The sequence below is a fragment of the Anabrus simplex genome, chromosome 6, assembly GCF_040414725.1.
Source record: "Anabrus simplex isolate iqAnaSimp1 chromosome 6, ASM4041472v1, whole genome shotgun sequence".
Taxonomy (NCBI): Eukaryota; Metazoa; Arthropoda; class Insecta; order Orthoptera; family Tettigoniidae; genus Anabrus; species Anabrus simplex.
The window spans coordinates 203922955-203944768 of record NC_090270.1 but is presented as its reverse complement, the minus strand read 5'-3'; the positions used below and the strand labels follow the sequence as shown (position 1 = coordinate 203944768).

The 21814-nt window shown below is 40.2% G+C and overlaps 1 protein-coding gene across 4 annotated transcripts in view; it reads left to right on the top strand.

Moving 5' to 3' along the window:
- Fa2h (Fatty acid 2-hydroxylase) overlaps positions 1-21814 on the top strand; it is a 314916-nt gene that overhangs the window by 193791 nt on the left and 99311 nt on the right. The window contains exon 1 of one of the 4 annotated variants that reach the window (XM_067150160.2): positions 18161-18257. The exons of the other annotated variants lie outside the window; for them this stretch is intronic. The gene's annotated coding sequence lies outside the window, so the exon portion shown is untranslated. Of the gene's footprint in view, positions 1-18160; positions 18258-21814 lie in introns of those variants that run through there. 4 annotated transcript variants of the gene reach the window in all.

Genomic DNA, 21814 nt, shown 5'->3' with positions numbered 1-21814 from the left:
GATAGAAATTTGTTTAACATTGGTGGTAGTACAACAAATGCATGATTGAAAACCAAGATCTGTGGTAGGCCTATATGCCGGCAGGTTTTAAACTATGAGCATTCTGACTCAAGCTCTGAAACATTCGTTTTTTTTTAATTTGGGTGATCTAAAGAAACCAAATTGTGAAGTTATGAAATTAATTTGTAACTGTGAGGTCTTCTACAAGGACTATAAGCGTTATATAATGCAAAATGGTGCAAATCTTGTAATGGAGAAAATTTTGAATGATAAATGTACCAGTACATGTTCTCCAATTTTAAAAAAAATTGTTAGACACTTCTTCAAAATTCGATCCTATGCTGTTGTGACTCTAACAAGAATGTACGGAAACGAGGTAAAATGTATGGGACAGCTTCGGAAAAGAAGAGAAAATTGTAAGCAAGGAACTGAATATTATTGTTTTGTAAATACTGTAATAAAAGGAAACAGTAAATTTGTAAAATATTACTTAAATATAATTTTTCTTAAATGTGCTGCCTGAGCAAGTTAACTAATGTTGCAACCCTTCAAAGTTTAACAAGGTGAGTCGTGTTGAGAAGCCATACTGAACCCTTGAACTTACCATTCCATCGTTGGTCGGCCACGGCTGCTATAGTAGAACAATTTAGAACTCTTAACTCTTGGGTCGTTGCGGGAATAAATTCGGTCACGATCTTAACCAAACGATGGGGTTCAGAAGAAAGCCTAACTACTTGAAATGAGGAGCAAAAATGTGCTTACTAACTTTTATTTAACTGAAAGAGCACGATAACATCGTTAATTTAATATGCATTCTTGCCACAAAATATAAAAAGATTTAATTATTGATTTTTGAAACGTTCCAAACACAGTCACATTACATAACGTCACTTCGTTTCTTCCAATGTCGAAGGGTTGCTTCAGAGAAGCTAATATGTTAGTGGACAGCGAAACTGAAAAACTAAAAAAAAGAAGACCTGAAAACCGGGCGCCTATTTTCCAAACGAGAACTGAGAGTTAATCCACACGATCCGTGGAAAATCTGACTTTCAACAATTAGAACGCCTGATTTTCTCTTAATTAAGGTTATCCACCAGTCAAATACCCTTCATGGATACGGAACATCCGCCGAATGGACCCTTAATCGAACCAAACTGACTATCAGTTGCTTTGGATAGGTTGCGAAATATTATGGGAAAGCATGGTGTTCACTACACGTTAATGGCATCATTCACAATTGAAATAAAATTCCACCATGTATTTGTCATTCATGACACCCTTAAGTGATAAGATATCCCGGTGCTAAACGTGCATCACCCCAAACAACTGTTCGGAAGGAACCAACAACAACATGATCCGGGAGGATCTTACGTTAAGTCGTTCTAAAGGAACAAAACTGCGAAATGCAGGAAACACTTACTAATCATGCATTTAGAAGAAATGCCAAACACTGAAGTTAATCAAAAAAGTGAAAAGTCACTTGAAAATATTATTATTGAACCGATTTTCAGGTTAGAAATGGGTTTATTATGCTTAATAAATTTACCAGTCCACGCTAAAATTTACTACAATTTTAAGGAATTCTTTCCCTTGACAACAATGCTACCAGTACAGATCTCTCTATTTACTGTCTGTCCCAACACACTACTGGTAAAGTGATTACTTACTTATTCTAACTATGAATACGAATGAAAATACGACAAGATTTAAAATATAACATAAAATTACTGGCTGACGAATCGAAACCGCATTCGCAACTCAAGTCTCATTCCAAAACACTGAGTGTCAATAATGCACACTATCAATGAAAACGGACGTCAAGACGAGGAAACAATAAAGTCCGTAAAAAAATAAATTAACATCTCGAAGTCATACAGCTTAACACGCACGAAGAAACACAGTAAAAATATAATCTAGATCGGGTCGATGTCCCACACTTGGACAGCCCTCGTTTGTCAACAGCAGTCCCGTTATCTCAATGAGAGCTTCGCATAGACCCTCTACCATAAATCATATCGCACTGTAATGGCTACCTTCAACCAGGCCACTTCACAAAAGAAACAAAAGAAAAAAAATCTAAACTGAGACTTGAGTGTGTACAGCTACCATCCCAGACCTATCGTCGGGCTCACTTGAAATCTGTACACCCTAAACCTAATCAGTATATACATGATGCCTTCCAAGTCCTATCGTCGGGCGTGACCTAGGACGTCTCATCATCAATGACTCCAAGAATAAACACGTGACGTCCTAAATCTATCGTCGGGCGTCAAAGTGGGTCGTACTGCGTCTCCCTTAACATATCAGGCGAAATGCAATTCTCAAACAACTCCAACAATATCACTGAATCTGGTCAGACAAAATACGCACGACGGAACCAACGTCTCTATTATCAACTGAATGCAAGTCGAAATACAGCAAGTGTCTACCTCTCGAAAAATACAGTAAGTGTCTACCTCATTATAATATGTGAACTCAAAAAAAATAAATAAACGTGACGAACGGTTCTCCACCTCGAACACAATCTCAGCCTGTGCACTGAAGTGTTAGGGAAGCAAATGAAAATTCCCAACACACGGGTACCCTTTTAGTGGACGCCTTCAAAATAATAGTCATCACCATCGCATTCGAAATTCTCAGATCGCCTATCATCAATTCCAACCATCTTATCCATGACCTCTCCAATGAACAAATTAAATATAACCCAACCGTGTGTCCAAAGTGCTCTCTGATCCTGAAGATCGTTCGTTCTCTTATCATCCATGCGGGCTTTACGTAACATAGATCACTGGATGTGTACTACCCAGACTGTAACATTTTACAAGAGTCGTTTTCACTTGGAATCTTTCTATAAATTTCACCATCTCAAATTCGGATTGATTGCGGAAAACAATACAGCCTGCCTCACACAGCCTGTTTCTAAATACTTCCTCTACAAAAATACAACTCGTCTCAACACACTTTCTCCTCGCTTTATTTCAGCGGTACTACTTCTCTCTCATCTCCACGTACATATCAATCCATCGCTCTCAATCCCCTTTCCTTCACGACCCTTTTTCATACTTCGATCCCCTGGTGAGAACGACAACCATTATTAGACACATCTCTTACTTTACTATTATTAAGACTTTCAGACCTCAAGAATCCAAGAGCACACCTCGACCTTTCGCAATTCAAGTATACACGATGTCTCACAATTTCCTTCCCATTAGCGACTGCGACTCTAACAAATTTTATTGGCATTATCTAAATATGCCTACGATCCTTGTCGAAATAACTGGTTAAATGTAATTTAACAGAGAGGAATTTCCTTATCCCGCGGTAGACATTATTATTATTATTATTATTATTATTATTATTATTATTATTATTATTATTATTATTATTATTATTATTATTATTATTATTAACCAGCGTTTCTAAATGCAACTGACACCTGAAATTACAATATTCGCCACGACAAATTTACACTTATAACGTTCACAAATCCGCACGTTGAATGATATCTCATCTCGACACAAAATTTTAAGCGTCGCATTTTACCGTTCTTGACATGAACTTTACACACTGAAATTTTCACGCGCTGACCAAAATTTACAACGCCTTTCGCCTGATAATTTTCGAATATCACCCGACAATCATCTGGAAATTTTGTTAGGACAGACAGTAATTAACTAACTAACTACAACATAATGTAAAATAGACAGACCTGCACATTGGTGACATTCTCAGCATTCTGATTACATCATCTCCAGCAACCTCGCACTTAGCCACTCATTTTCACAGATAACATTTTCATTTTTAAAATTTCACTCATCCAAACACTACCCTTCACACACACGAGATTAAAATTACCATAAATAATGCACTTTCTTTGTAACTTGCACCACGAACTTCCCTCGTTCTGCAGTCGACTCTAACTGTCTGATGCGCCTCCCAGAGTGGTTTCTCTCCCCGTTGTTTCAACAAGAACAGGTGTTCGGCCGATAAGGGAGTAGAACTATTTTGAATCGCTTCCCCCAGACCTTCTTCACTTACAAGAGTACAGGAAATGATAAAAATAAATTCTGCTGTGTATTTTTCAACCAGCCTACACCTTCCCAGTTCGTCTGCAAACGTTCACAGCTTCTCCAATCACTTTTCTTCTTAACTAAATATATGGACTTTAGCCACGAGCATGTATTGAATTATTGTCGGTCAATCTGGCGCGAAATTCTAATGACGACGGGCACGAGCTCCCGCGGCTTCAAGTTCCAGATCGACACTGAAAAATCTACGGTGGGGGGTTTCTTTTATAATTTCCAGAAGGACGCTATCCCCTCTATGAGGCTTGGTTGTGAAATCTGCCAAATTTGCTTCTAATAGACCAATTTTGATAAGATTTGTCCCAGAACTCCGGACAGACTTGCACTTATGTTAGGTGTTAATTTTATAATTTTCCTACACTCACAACACGAGAAATAAATTGTTTCTGCCCGTGCGTTTCGCGCGTTTTCTTCTGCCCACGACCTTGGCACGTGTAGCTAGTTCGCTGTTCTCACGCTAACACACACTTAGGCTTAACTGCATCTAAAATTGTCCCTGGTGTCACTACCTTCACAGAGGGTGTATGAATAATTTTGCTTATTTATTTCTTCCTTTACTATCTTGTCAAAATCCCTCGTTGTGCAGAATTCATTAATTTAGAAAATTGTCGGGCACTCGAGTTCCACCGAGGTGTCCCGGCAATCCACGAGCTCGCCTTGCGGGAACCTTCCCACGCAACATCGGGCTCTTGGGAGCGCAAAATGGCTGCCCTCAAACATACAGTAGTTTCTGAATACCGAATAAATATTTGGGAAAAATAAAAATTTTTCTCACCGTAGAATTATGGGTTCATAATCCACCTACAAACGACGAAATATTTACCCAGAAAGGGGAAATATTTAAACAGATATATTCCTTCAAAATTCTAAATTATACATGGGAATTTTGATACAAATGAACCATGATTCTACGTAAAATTTCCCAGCCGATCTCACTCTTGACGTAGGGCTCTGTTACTTTCACGTATTTCCCTGTTTTCTTCTTCCAACAATAGGATTGCGTTACAGATGTCATCAACAAAGTCTTCTCTTAAGAATGAACATTGTAAACATTCAGCGTCTTCCTCTTCTTTACTCCCACTGCTTGCCTGTCCTTGGAGTGGTGCCTCGACCTGTCTTTCTCTCGACGTGACGATCATATTTACGGGTTGTACTTCTTCTTCTTCTTCTTCGGTGACCATTTCCCCAGCTGGTAAGACTGCGTCATCCTGTAGTGGAATTCTTTCTTCGGCTCTATGATAGACCTTTGATCTTCTTATCGGGTTGCGGTCATCATTGAATTGGGAGTTGCCAGGAGTCTGTTTCTTGTTGTTATTGAAGTTACGTGTGTCATTTGGTGGTCTCTGCCGCCTGCCTCTCTCTCTCTCTCTACACCTGCTATCTGCATTTCACTGAAAGGGCTCTCCGGCATATCTTTCCTTTATCAAAGAAACAATGTTGACGGGCTGTAACGTCTACCCACAATAATGGCGCTTTCTCTATGTATCCATCAGCTGTCCTCCATCTACGTTCTTCAGATATCTTGGCCTCCAGGACATCTTCCATCAGATCCTCAAAGAATTCCTTTACAGTTAGGTGCGGGTCTTCCTTCAATTGGCAAAACTGGTCCTGATATCTCCCAGTCATATTAAAGACGTTCGCGATCCTTAAGTTTTGAGATTTTCTCGCCTCAACGTACAAATTCTGGCCTGTAGCCTTTGCGTCATTTCCAACTTTCAATTGAATACCAAGGTCTAGATTATAATCCTCCATAGCTTGGCTCAGATTTCCAACCATCTTTGATTGCCTGTCCGCTGTACTGATCTCATTACTAACTTCACTCTCCTTGAGTTTGACCTTCTCGTCCGTCTGCTCCTGGGCTAAGGTCTTCACTCTCGAATCCTGTTCACAATTACTATCGACATCCTCGGACTCTTTGGTGTGGACGGTCATGACCTGTTCATCGTCACCTAAATCCTTTTCTACTTCCACTGCTCCCTCTTTGAATTCTGGACCACCAATCTCGGTCTCTGGAATCTGATTCTCAACTTTCACGTGTCTATCGGTCATTTCTTCTGAGCCTACCTTTGACCCATTATTATTTCTCTTACAAACATTTCGTAACTCACCCACAATACTCTTCAAATCGTTAAAATTATCTTTCAGGCTAACCTTCAACTCATCTATCCCACTCTTTAAATCGTCATGACTTTTTTTCAAGCTGGCTCGAAAAGCATCCATACTACTCTTTAAATCGTCCCTAGTGTCTTTCAAACTAGACTGTACCTTCTCCCTAGTGTCTTTCAAGCTAGCTGCCACACATTTACGCTGACCTATCATGTCATCCATTTTACTACTCAAATTCTCATTGAACTTACTATGTAAACTCTCCACCTTACTTAACCGATTCTCATTATGAACCTCCATGTCCTCTCTCAACTTATCATTCTGGACTTTCGTGTCCTTAATGTCCTCTCTCAACTTATCATTCCAGCTATCCAACTTGCTATGCAAACTGTCTAGCTTACTATTCAAGTTCTCATTTAACTTACTATTTAACATCTCCATCTTACTACTCAAATTCTCATTCTGGACTTTCATGTCCTCCATCATCTGCTTTAACTTCTCCAAGGTCGCCTGACCTTCCATCTCACAATACCACAAAGAATACAATAATGAGTACGCTGGCTGTTGATGCAACCAGAATACTCCAAACTACTAGGGAAAGAATTCACTATCTACTGCGTTTTCACATACAAACGCTATTATACTTTAATACCGAAACTGACAACATTCCAACAGTTGTCTTATAAAATTTTGTTTACATGGCTGGTATCACAAACTCGTTTAATAAAAAGAAAATTCTAAAGTTAATAAGTTACTCTGGATAAATATCCCAAATGGTTTCGCTTCCGTAAATTAATTGAACAAAGAACATGTTAACGCATAAACTTTGAATGTAATTCAGCGTTACCACTTCCAAAATTTATATTGGCAACATGACATAAGCTTCAATACAGCTTTAAATACTGGTTTCCTAAAATGCATTGTGACTGTTATTATTATTATTATCTACCAAGTAGTTACGCTCCTCATTAAACGTGTTAATATCTAGCACTCTCATTGGGCATAATTCGTTTAACTGTGGCTCAGCCATAATTTTCACCCGCTTGTATTATTTATAATGTGGCTTAAGCCTCAACATTACTTTATATTTTTCTAACATTTATTTTCAATGGATAGTTTCATTATCGTTATCGTGGCATCGTATCGTTATCGTGACTTTGGGCTCCTCATCGTTATCGTGACATTAAGGCCCCAAAGTTGATGGCGCCACTTCTACTGATCCACCAACGTATAACAATCCTACAATTGGTCATCGTTTCACTGATGTCAACCAACTTAACTTGTAGTTCTTCTCTCGATGTACTTAGGCCCTGTCTTAAGTGACTGAAGCCACCACGTTGGAAGCCACTTCTACTGAACCCTTGAACTTACCATTCCATCGTTGGTCGGCCACGGCTGCTATAGTAGAACAATTTAGAACTCTTAACTCTTGGGTCGTTGCGGGAATAAATTCGGTCACGATCTTAACCAAACGATGGGGTTCAGAAGAAAGCCTAACTACTTGAAATGAGGAGCAAAAATGTGCTTACTAACTTTTATTTAACTGAAAGAGCACGATAACATCGTTAATTTAATATGCATTCTTGCCACAAAATATAAAAAGATTTAATTATTGATTTTTGAAACGTTCCAAACACAGTCACATTACATAACGTCACTTCGTTTCTTCCAATGTCGAAGGGTTGCTTCAGAGAAGCTAATATGTTAGTGGACAGCGAAACTGAAAAACTAAAAAAAAGAAGACCTGAAAACCGGGCGCCTATTTTCCAAACGAGAACTGAGAGTTAATCCACACGATCCGTGGAAAATCTGACTTTCAACAATTAGAACGCCTGATTTTCTCTTAATTAAGGTTATCCACCAGTCAAATACCCTTCATGGATACGGAACATCCGCCGAATGGACCCTTAATCGAACCAAACTGACTATCAGTTGCTTTGGATAGGTTGCGAAATATTATGGGAAAGCATGGTGTTCACTACACGTTAATGGCATCATTCACAATTGAAATAAAATTCCACCATGTATTTGTCATTCATGACACCCTTAAGTGATAAGATATCCCGGTGCTAAACGTGCATCACCCCAAACAACTGTTCGGAAGGAACCAACAACAACATGATCCGGGAGGATCTTACGTTAAGTCGTTCTAAAGGAACAAAACTGCGAAATGCAGGAAACACTTACTAATCATGCATTTAGAAGAAATGCCAAACACTGAAGTTAATCAAAAAAGTGAAAAGTCACTTGAAAATATTATTATTGAACCGATTTTCAGGTTAGAAATGGGTTTATTATGCTTAATAAATTTACCAGTCCACGCTAAAATTTACTACAATTTTAAGGAATTCTTTCCCTTGACAACAATGCTACCAGTACAGATCTCTCTATTTACTGTCTGTCCCAACACACTACTGGTAAAGTGATTACTTACTTATTCTAACTATGAATACGAATGAAAATACGACAAGATTTAAAATATAACATAAAATTACTGGCTGACGAATCGAAACCGCATTCGCAACTCAAGTCTCATTCCAAAACACTGAGTGTCAATAATGCACACTATCAATGAAAACGGACGTCAAGACGAGGAAACAATAAAGTCCGTAAAAAAATAAATTAACATCTCGAAGTCATACAGCTTAACACGCACGAAGAAACACAGTAAAAATATAATCTAGATCGGGTCGATGTCCCACACTTGGACAGCCCTCGTTTGTCAACAGCAGTCCCGTTATCTCAATGAGAGCTTCGCATAGACCCTCTACCATAAATCATATCGCACTGTAATGGCTACCTTCAACCAGGCCACTTCACAAAAGAAACAAAAGAAAAAAAATCTAAACTGAGACTTGAGTGTGTACAGCTACCATCCCAGACCTATCGTCGGGCTCACTTGAAATCTGTACACCCTAAACCTAATCAGTATATACATGATGCCTTCCAAGTCCTATCGTCGGGCGTGACCTAGGACGTCTCATCATCAATGACTCCAAGAATAAACACGTGACGTCCTAAATCTATCGTCGGGCGTCAAAGTGGGTCGTACTGCGTCTCCCTTAACATATCAGGCGAAATGCAATTCTCAAACAACTCCAACAATATCACTGAATCTGGTCAGACAAAATACGCACGACGGAACCAACGTCTCTATTATCAACTGAATGCAAGTCGAAATACAGCAAGTGTCTACCTCTCGAAAAATACAGTAAGTGTCTACCTCATTATAATATGTGAACTCAAAAAAAATAAATAAACGTGACGAACGGTTCTCCACCTCGAACACAATCTCAGCCTGTGCACTGAAGTGTTAGGGAAGCAAATGAAAATTCCCAACACACGGGTACCCTTTTAGTGGACGCCTTCAAAATAATAGTCATCACCATCGCATTCGAAATTCTCAGATCGCCTATCATCAATTCCAACCATCTTATCCATGACCTCTCCAATGAACAAATTAAATATAACCCAACCGTGTGTCCAAAGTGCTCTCTGATCCTGAAGATCGTTCGTTCTCTTATCATCCATGCGGGCTTTACGTAACATAGATCACTGGATGTGTACTACCCAGACTGTAACATTTTACAAGAGTCGTTTTCACTTGGAATCTTTCTATAAATTTCACCATCTCAAATTCGGATTGATTGCGGAAAACAATACAGCCTGCCTCACACAGCCTGTTTCTAAATACTTCCTCTACAAAAATACAACTCGTCTCAACACACTTTCTCCTCGCTTTATTTCAGCGGTACTACTTCTCTCTCATCTCCACGTACATATCAATCCATCGCTCTCAATCCCCTTTCCTTCACGACCCTTTTTCATACTTCGATCCCCTGGTGAGAACGACAACCATTATTAGACACATCTCTTACTTTACTATTATTAAGACTTTCAGACCTCAAGAATCCAAGAGCACACCTCGACCTTTCGCAATTCAAGTATACACGATGTCTCACAATTTCCTTCCCATTAGCGACTGCGACTCTAACAAATTTTATTGGCATTATCTAAATATGCCTACGATCCTTGTCGAAATAACTGGTTAAATGTAATTTAACAGAGAGGAATTTCCTTATCCCGCGGTAGACATTATTATTATTATTATTATTATTATTATTATTATTATTATTATTATTATTATTAACCAGCGTTTCTAAATGCAACTGACACCTGAAATTACAATATTCGCCACGACAAATTTACACTTATAACGTTCACAAATCCGCACGTTGAATGATATCTCATCTCGACACAAAATTTTAAGCGTCGCATTTTACCGTTCTTGACATGAACTTTACACACTGAAATTTTCACGCGCTGACCAAAATTTACAACGCCTTTCGCCTGATAATTTTCGAATATCACCCGACAATCATCTGGAAATTTTGTTAGGACAGACAGTAATTAACTAACTAACTACAACATAATGTAAAATAGACAGACCTGCACATTGGTGACATTCTCAGCATTCTGATTACATCATCTCCAGCAACCTCGCACTTAGCCACTCATTTTCACAGATAACATTTTCATTTTTAAAATTTCACTCATCCAAACACTACCCTTCACACACACGAGATTAAAATTACCATAAATAATGCACTTTCTTTGTAACTTGCACCACGAACTTCCCTCGTTCTGCAGTCGACTCTAACTGTCTGATGCGCCTCCCAGAGTGGTTTCTCTCCCCGTTGTTTCAACAAGAACAGGTGTTCGGCCGATAAGGGAGTAGAACTATTTTGAATCGCTTCCCCCAGACCTTCTTCACTTACAAGAGTACAGGAAATGATAAAAATAAATTCTGCTGTGTATTTTTCAACCAGCCTACACCTTCCCAGTTCGTCTGCAAACGTTCACAGCTTCTCCAATCACTTTTCTTCTTAACTAAATATATGGACTTTAGCCACGAGCATGTATTGAATTATTGTCGGTCAATCTGGCGCGAAATTCTAATGACGACGGGCACGAGCTCCCGCGGCTTCAAGTTCCAGATCGACACTGAAAAATCTACGGTGGGGGGTTTCTTTTATAATTTCCAGAAGGACGCTATCCCCTCTATGAGGCTTGGTTGTGAAATCTGCCAAATTTGCTTCTAATAGACCAATTTTGATAAGATTTGTCCCAGAACTCCGGACAGACTTGCACTTATGTTAGGTGTTAATTTTATAATTTTCCTACACTCACAACACGAGAAATAAATTGTTTCTGCCCGTGCGTTTCGCGCGTTTTCTTCTGCCCACGACCTTGGCACGTGTAGCTAGTTCGCTGTTCTCACGCTAACACACACTTAGGCTTAACTGCATCTAAAATTGTCCCTGGTGTCACTACCTTCACAGAGGGTGTATGAATAATTTTGCTTATTTATTTCTTCCTTTACTATCTTGTCAAAATCCCTCGTTGTGCAGAATTCATTAATTTAGAAAATTGTCGGGCACTCGAGTTCCACCGAGGTGTCCCGGCAATCCACGAGCTCGCCTTGCGGGAACCTTCCCACGCAACATCGGGCTCTTGGGAGCGCAAAATGGCTGCCCTCAAACATACAGTAGTTTCTGAATACCGAATAAATATTTGGGAAAAATAAAAATTTTTCTCACCGTAGAATTATGGGTTCAATACTACTTCTCAAACCAGAGGAATCTCTGTAAAAAAAAAAAAAAAAAAAAAAGTACTGTTAACTTTGAAAAGACAAAAAATTTCAATATTCTCCACAGCCTGTGGGTCACTCCCCTTGTAAGTCACTGGTAACTGATTATCAGTGCAATACTTCAGGTTGGGAAAGAAGATTCAGCTATAGAAATAGTTACTCTATTCCTATTTTCTTCCTGAATGTAATTTATAATAACATTTGTTTCATGAATGCTTGGTTGTATAAACTAAAATCCTCTGTTCATTGTAACTGAATAAGCTGATGAGATGAGATTCATAACACTCGCCAAAAAATTGTATTTTTTATATAGAACGTCTTTTTTTAAATACTGGTAAATAAGAAAAGGTACTAAATTTTAGAAGAAGGAAATAAACTTAAAGAATCCCAGTTACTTGGGTTTATTCGTCTTCGTACATCACATTTCAGCGTTATTTTTGTTCGAAAAATTGTTTCTTATAATTTCGACAACATTGAAAATAGCGCTGTATCAATTTCACGCAAATATGAAATACCGACTGAGATCATATGGTATCAAAATGTTCTATCACAATTTATATATCATTAACACTGACCGATTACCACGTGAAATTCCAAGATTTAAGAATGACAGTAGCCTATATCAGTACCACGGTGTCCCTCATTTCATTTGACTGTACCGCGGCGCATAGCTTACGAACAACCTATTCTAATTATTATTATGATTAATAATAATAATAATAATAATAATAATAATAATAATAATAATAATAATAATAATAATAATAATAATATATTTATTAGTAAGCTATCTTTTCTAATATTTCTCCAGTGAGAGTACATGCCTAGTTTGTTTGTTTGTTTGTTAAAAGGCAAATTATCAACGACCTTGCTTTTACAATCTCCGTCTCGAGTAAAAATTACACAATAATGTACGAAATATACTAATATTTATGTTTAGTAACCGTTTGAGTATATTGAGAATGAGTATTTTTTTATAGTATGTTAGTTCAGCATTATTTTCCTGCGTGGAGAACACTAAAAAGAGGGATATACAAGGCTAGGGCGGTCAACTGCCTTACCAATGTAGCGCAGGAATGAACCATAATGGCGGGCGAGCATACCTAGTCTTTAGAGAGCCCTAGTTACGAGGTTTGCGTCACGTAACTGTGAGCTTGCATTAGGGAGATAGAGAATTCGGACCCCACTGTGGGTAGCCCTGAGGACGGTAGTCCGTGGATTTCCCATTTTCACACCAGACACCTTAATTTAAGGGCCAGGGAAAAAACAGGTTGGCCCAATGTGCCTATACCTATCATGTCTATAATGGGCCATGTTACATAATAATATTGGCGGGCTGGGTAGCTCAGGCGGTAAAGCTCAAGTTGGCGGGTTCGATCCTGGCTCAGTCCTGTGGTATCTGAAGGTGCGGAAATAAGTCAGCTTCGTGTCGGTAGATTTACATGCACGTTATAGAACTCAAACAGGACAACATTCCGGCACTTCGGCATCTCCAAAAACTATAAAAGTAGTTAGAAGGACGTGAAACTTGTATTATTATTATTATTATTATTATTATTATTATTATTATTATTATTATTATTATTATTATTATTATTAGGGCTACATAATAATATTAAGATAAACTAGGTCCATCGCATTCTGCTGGCCTGAGCGGCTCAGACGGTAGAGCGCCGGCTTTCCCAGTCTTTGGCAAGTTCGACCCTGGTTCAGTTCAAAGGCATTTCAAGGTGCTCAAATACGCCAGCCTTGTATTGGTAGTTTTACTGGTACGTGAAAGAACATGTACCAGACAAAGTTCCGGCATCTCGTCATCTCCCAAAACTGTAAAAGCAATTAGTGGGACGTAAAAGCTTTAACATTATTATCACCATCGCTTTGTTCACAATAAAGGGTCAAAATATATTCATTATGCATATAAATTATTTCTTTCCTATAGGTTTGTTTAACATTTTGATATTAATTGCCGATACACGTATATCACTTATAATTATTTTGGTGGGAGAGGTTTCTTCCCTTTCTTTCTTTCTTTCCTTCCTTCCTTCTTTCTTTCTTTCTTAATCCGTTTACCTTCCAGGGTTAGATTTTCTCACGGAATCAGCGAGGGATCTCACCTCTACCGCCTCAAAGGCAGTGTCCTGGAGCGTGAGACTTTGGGTCAATGTGATACAACAGGGGGAGGAGGACCAGTACTTCGCCCAGCCAGCCTCATCTGCCATGCTGAACAGGGGCCTTGTTCGGGGTGGGAAGATCGGAAGGGATAGACAAGGAAAAGAGGGAAGGAAGCGGCGGTGGCCTTAAGTTAGGCACCATCCCAGCATTTGCTCGGAGAAGAAGTGGGAAACTACGGAAAACCACTTCAAGGATGGCCGAGGTTGGAATCGACAACCCCCTCCCCTCTACTCAGTTGACCTCCCGAGGCTGAGTGGATCCCATTCCAACCCTAGTACCACTTTTCCAATTTCGTATCAGAGCCGGGAATCGAATCCGGACCTACAGAGGTGGTAGCTAATCACACTAACCATTACGCCACAGAGGCGGACGGGGAGTTTTTTTTTATTGAGTGAAAATTCTTACGCTGGCGTACGCTCGCTGTTTTGATTCTGAGCCCCCATTTCGAACCCTCACCTCGGCTACGCAGAGGAGGTTTTGGAAATTTCAATTTTTAAGGTGGTGGAGTGGGGATGTGAAACTTGCAGGTATCAAAGGCAACCAAGAGTCCTATCCAAATCTGGATGTTGGCGACCTAGACATTACCCCACCGAGACATTACCCCCAGCCAGGCCAGAAGTCTCTGACCAGACATCCTGAGCCAGACTTTCTCTACAACTCTCTTTACAGATAGGTCTTATGGCGACGATGGAAAGGGAAAGGCCTAGGGGTGGGAAGAAAGCGGCCGTGGCCTTAATTAAGGTACAGCCTCAGCGTTTGCCTGGTGTGAAAATGGAAAACACGGAAAACATCTTCAGGGCTGCCGGCAGTGGGGTTCGAACCCACTATCTCTCGGATGCAAATTGACAGCTACGTGACGCCTAACCGCACGGCCAACTCGTCCGGCGAGCCAGAATTTACTTGAGGTAGAATGGGCAGTTTCTTTCCAATCCTCCTCTAGTCAACATCACGTGGGCTATCCATCCAAGTGATGACCACGCCCAATGTTGCTAAACTCGGATATCTCACGTGATCCGGTATTTCGACATGGCACTGTATTAAATTACGACGTGTATTTTGGCTCGGTATATCTGTACTATTCCACAATGTGCGTTCCTTTATTAATCATGTGAGGTAACTCCGTCAGCCCATCAACTCCAAACCTAGTTCACGAAAGCTTCCCAAATGTAATAAATTTCGGGTTAAGGGAAGTGTTCAAACTATGAAACCAAAGGTAGAAATCTAGCGTAGATTCTTACACTGTCCATCGTTAGGTAAGGAAAAAAGTCCCTTAAGCATCTTCCAAAACAAGTAGGAATTTCTTATGGCTCTGAACGAAGTTGTTAAAGTTATTTAAAATGTCTGTGGCACATGCTCTTCAATCGGGCGATTATGCACGTAGGTGCACATTCTGCCACTGAATTCTAGATAACGTAAAATATATCCATATTCAACATTGTTTCTTGGATGAGGCCTAGTTCCATCCCATGATTATGTAAGTACGCAAAATAATCGTTATTGAGGAGCTGAGAAACTTGGTTTCGTTCATGAAGTACCCCACCCCTCCATGATCAAGAAATCGGTTTAGGGTGTGCTGTAAGTGGTGAACGAATCATACGACCAATATTTTTTGCACGCAGATTGGATTCCAACACATAGGTTCTACATAATAACTGTTCTGACCCTCAGTTTTTTAATGTAACTGACAAGGGGCCTAAAATCGCATTTGCAAGACAAATTCCCACACGCTAGAAAGAACTGAAGCAAAATGTCCGCCAGGTAATTGACAACATTACACAAAATGAACTACAGTGGAGTGATGTGTAGTTTGTTAAAGATGTGCCAACATATCTGAATAATGAAGCCGGGTAGTTTCAGAATCTCCTCTCATAATGTGGGTATGTAAGACACTTGTTCATTATACTGTCGTATGGTTGCGTCACCGCAGCTGAACTCTGCCGACACAGAGCAACAAATGCGGCGCTCGCCGTTAGAAGGAAACACCGCGAATGGTTCTTAGTTCGAATCACTTCCATTTGCTAGAATACATTAGAGTGTTAGGATGGCTCTGAGAGAAGGTAAGTGTCCGGCCAGGATGTTTGCACAGCACGCCGAGTCGCTGGGTGCACATTGTACACATGAATGCTAGTGCTCTTTTCTGTCCCACAGCATCCAGTGTGGTTCCACTCGCGTACTGAATGAAGTGTAAAACCCAAGTAGGGCCAAAGTATACGAACTTGCCCACTGATGTGGCCTGTCACACAGTTCCAGAGTGATGGTAAGTGAATGATTTTGGAGTGTTACTGGAATGAAATGAAAGCCTCCGTGCCTCAGACGGCAACGCGTCGGCCTCTCACCGCTGGGTTCCGTGGTTCAAATCCCGGTCACTCCATGTGAGATTTGTGCTGGACAAAGTAGAGGCGGGACAGGTTTTTCTCCGGGTACTCCGGTTTTCCCTGCCATCTCATTTCATTTCATCTGTCAGTCATTAATCATTGCCCCAGAGGAGTGCGACAGGCCTCGGTAGCGGGCACAATTCCTATCCTCGCCGCACGATGCGGACTTCATTTCATCCCTGACCCAGTCACTGACTGGAAAACAGGTTGTAGGTTTTCATTTTCACTGGAATGAAATGATCCCCATACTACTGAGGAAAAACGCTAGGGAGAAGAAGACTGGAATGAAATATATTAGTTAAACTGGAAATCCCAGAGCAAACCTGTCACACCTAGCCAACGCCTTGATGGTGATTATTGTTTTAAAAGAATCATCCTCTCCTAAACTAATCAGGTGTGAACAATGAAACCGAGTGAGTTGGCCGTGCGGTTAGGGGCGCGCAGCTGTAAGCTCGTATTTGGGAGATAGTGGGTTCGAACCCCACTATCGGCAGCCCTGGTTTTTCACGGTTTCCCATTTTTACACCAGACAAATGCTGGGGCTGTACCTTGATTAAGGCCACGGTCGTTTCCTTTCCACTCCTAGCTCTTTCCTATCCCATGGTCTCCATAAAGACCTGCATCTGGCGAGGCGAACTTGTCCTCGGACACTCCCGGCACTAAAAGCCATACGCCATTTCATTTCAGTGTCGGTGCGACGTAAAGTAAATTGTTCGAGAGGCTTTTTTGAGAAAAATAAATAGACCTAATTCTTCGTTGAATTTATGTATCAGTGAAAGGAAAGCAAGAACCATGAGGAACATGGAAATGAAAGACTTCCTAGGCCTCTCAAACATAATACCGTCGGGGCTGGAAGGCAGGTCGGAAAGGAAACATTATAGTGAGTAAGTGGAAGCAATGCCAGGCTCCCCTGGAGATCCCGTAGTTGCCAATCCATACTCCCAAGTTGAGAGCCTCTGGAGTCGTCCTTTTAGTCGCTTAAGTGCGGCCAGTATCCAGTATTCGGGAGATAGTGGGTTCGAACCCCACTGTCGGCAGCCCTGAAGATGGTTTTCCGTGGTTTCCCATTTTCACACCAGGCAAATGCTGGGGCTGTACCTTAATTAAGGCCACGGACGCTTCCTTCCCACTCCTAGCCCTCTCCTGTCCCATCGTCGCCACAAGACCTATCTGTGTCGGTGCGACGTAAAGCAACTAGGCCTAGCAAGACAGATAGGGGATACGGCGGATGTATTTTACCGTCCCAATCCGCAGGGGGATACCTGCGCTGTCCAGTATAAATTCTTCATTAAATCATAGTGAGTATATCTTAGGCTGCAGCGATACAAAGTCAGTGGCTAAGCACCTAAGCTGCAGAGTGGCCTCTTGATCCAAGATGAAAATAATTCAAATACAATACTTCAGATGAGTACGAAAACTGCTTTGGAGGCAGTTAAACGATTCCTTTGGAACTGCCGCCGACTGTCGACGTGACCCTGTAATCGAACCCCCTTAATTTCGATTTTCTAGTGTTATCATGAAACGTGTCTTATCTCATTCGGTTACGGAGGTAGGTGGATACCAGCAGTATGCTATTATGGGCCAAGTCCAAAAGCGGTCTATCACATGATGCCTAGTAATGGAAGATGACTCAACTTGGATGGAATTCACACGTACACGGTTTCGGCAAACATATCTCACGCAAGCATTCCGGATACAGACTTTCGATATCTGATAGTAATAGAATGGATAAGATAACACGGAACCAGATAAAATTTTACCGCTGTCGTTCAGTAGTCTAGTAACCCGGTGTGTTAGCAACATCCTGTTTCTCACTTACTTGGATCTACAGCAGGCTTTTGAGTGTTCCAAAATACTCATCGAACAGCGGTGAGTTACTGCAGTATATGTGATTTAAATAATATGAGTGTTTGTGTCAAGAGAATTACTGTTACGTGTTATGAAACATCATTTTGATAATATAGAGCAAAAATCTCACAGAAGTGCATATGTAAGGAAGATGACACCACTTTTTCCAAATTAAAAAAGCTCTCAGTGGAGTGAGGCGTGGGATGACATTAGCAGAATAAGCTGGAATGGAGTTGCTAAAGATAGGAAAGATAGTATGAAGATAAAGTTGGAATTCAAGAGGACAGATTGGGGGAAATTGTACTGAGCGTAATGTAAAAAAAGGATTAGATTCATGATTACAACGCAAGAAACACCAATAAAATCCATCGTGCAATTACTAGGAACCTGCGTTTTTCGATTTATTTTAAAAAATGGAAATCGGTGTTATTTTTAAAAACATTTTAGAATTTCGTGAATGAATTTGAAGCTAGTCTATAGTCCTTTCTTAAAAATATTACCGGTATCCCTACAGATAAGCATTTTGTTTGCTGCCTAATTGCACTCTGTAATACTCTGTTGTCACTTAAGAAGCTGTACTAGCTGTAGATAGCCTTTTTGTTGTATGTGTTTCGTACTTTTCACATGTTTTCCACGTATCTTTCCTGACCATCGATTTCGTACAATTACACAACTGACACATTATAGTTTTTGAATCTGACATATAATCTGTCATTTCAAAGTTCGATTACTCTTGTCCTTGCATTAACGTTCGCCTTCAGCATAACTGCAATACAGACTTTAACCGAACTCTCAGTGGAGTGAGGCGTGGGATGACATTAGCAGAATAAGCTGGAATGGAGTTGCTAAAGATAGGAAAGATAGTATGAAGATAAAGTTGGAATTCAAGAAGACAGATTGGGGCAAATATTCTTTTGTAGGAAGAGGAATTCGGGACGGAGTGATTTTCTAACTTTTTTGATATCATTTAAGAAGATACTAAGCCTGTCTGAATGGCTCAGACGGATAAGACGCTGGCTTTCTGAGCCGAAGTTGGCAGATTCAATCGTGGCTCAGTCCAGTCGTATTCGAAGGTGCTCAAATACGTCAGCCCCGTGTTGATAGATTTACCGGCACGTACAAAAACTCCTGCGGAACAACTTTTCGGCACCACGGCGTCTCCGAAAATCGTAAAAGTAGTTAGTGGGGCGTAAAACCCGTTAACATTATTATTATTATTATTATTATTATTATTATTTTATTGTTATATATTTTACAATTTGTTTTACGTCGCACCGACACAGATAGGCCTTACGGCGACAATGGGATAGGGGAGGCCTAGGAGTGGGAAGGAAGCGGCCGTGGCATTTGTCTGGTGTGAAAATGCGAAACCACGGGAAACCATCTTCAGGGCCGCCGACAGTGGGGTTTGAACCCACTATGCCCGAATACTGGATACTGGCCGCACTTAAGCGACTGCAGCTATCGAGCTCGGTATTATTAGGCTTATTATTTGGCTTATTATTATTATTATTATTATTATTATTATTATTATTATTATTATTTACGGCCATTTTAGACCACATTACGCAACAACCACACATTATTGGAAGCCTTCTTTGCAGCCCAAAATCTTTGCATTCTTTCTCTGGCATCCTGTCTTCTTTCCTCTGTCCATTCCCTGTTCATTTTCTGTTCGTTAAGGAAGCCGCTGAAGCTGTCGATCACTGATCTATACTTTGTTTGGGTTAGGACGTCTTCCCGATTTAATCTAGACCGCTCAAGATTCTTTCTTACCTCCCTGAACCATTTGTCTGAAACTTAAGGCCTACGTTACTTTTCCATAGCCTGCTTAGATCACGAGTTCGATCTGTGTTGGACATGTGGACTTGGCCATTTTGACAAAAAAATCTATGCAGACGGATGCATCCAACAATTACTTATTCCTGTGAAGGCTGTAAGTGGGGTGTGTTGCATGACAGTGAAGAAGTGTTTAATAAGACATAGAAAATATATATATATATATATATATATATATATATATTTTTTTTGCTAGTTGCTTTACGTCGCACCGACACAGATAGGTCTTATGGCGACGATGGGACAGGAAAGGGCTAGGAGTGGGAAGGAAGCGGCCGTGGCCTTAATTAAGGTACAATCCCAGCATTTGCCTGGTGTGAAAATGGGAAACCACGGAAAACCATTTTCAGGGCTGCCGACAGTGGGGTTCGAACCTACTATCTCCGGAATACTGGATACTGGCCGCATTTAAGCGACTGCAGCTATCGAGCTCGGTACATAGAAAATCACCCAGTCTCCGAGCTAGAGGAATTAACTAGACGAGGTTAAAATACTTGCCCTGTCGTAAATCAAACCAGGAATCTCTGAACCGAAAAACACAGAGCTCACCATTTAGCCGAGGTTTTAATAATAATACAAATACAGTAATAATATATATTGTATATATTATATTATATTATATTATATTATATTATTATTATTATTATTATTATTATTATTATTATTATTATTATTATTATTATTATTATTATTATTATTATTATTATGTACAATCCTCAGTCCTAAGGCTGGTTGGATCCTGCACAGCTCTGCCATCAGCTGTCATAGATGACCTTGGCATCACTGAAGAGGCGTACTAGGTAAATGCGGAGTGAGGTACCCGGGTTTGTAGGATATAGCGGACGGTGGGGGGGGGGGGGAAGTACATACATCAGAACTGAAAAAATGCTACAAAATGGTAAGTTTTTTTATGCTCTCTTAGTGAATTTCTACAGAGTGGTAAAGGTTGACTGTTTACCAACTTAAGTGCGGTAATCATATTTTTTTCGAGATTTTGTTTCAATACTATATAATAAAACTTTCAGCAATGGAACAATATTACACATTTGTGACGACGATCAGATAGGACAGGTCTAGGACTGGGAAGGAAGCTACCGTGGCTTTACTTGAAGCGTCGGGAGGAAAAAAAACAGCTAAGTCAACTTTCTCTCGTAATCGAGTTAGCAGTGATATATTACAGGGCATCAGACCAATCTTAACTCAATTTCTTACATTTCGAACTTCAGATATTCAAAGCATATGATTTTGTAACTTTTTATTTGTTTTTCTAGCAACGTTTTGAATTTAAAATTTCGGTTTTCTGAATTCTGAAAGAGATTGACTAACCTGTTTTACTCTGACCCTTAAATTAAGGTGTCTGGTGTGAAAATGGGAAATCCACGGACTATAGTCCTCAGGGCTGCCCCCAGTGGGGTCCGAACTCTCTATCTCCTTACTGCAAGCTCACAGTTACGTGACGCAAACCTCGTAACCAACTCGCTCGGCTTTTTTTAAATAACTTAACAAGAGTGTAAATTTCGAAATCATTTTCAATTTATATCTTTCTCATCCATATATTGTTATACGATTTACTTTTGTTTTTTTGCAGTATTTCATCATCATCATCATCATCATCTGTTTACCCTCCAGGGTCGGTTTTTCCCTCGGACTTTGCGAGGGATCCCACCTCTACCGCCTCAAGGGCAGTGTCCTGGAGCTTCAGACTCTTGGTCGGGGGATACAACTGGGGAGTATGACCA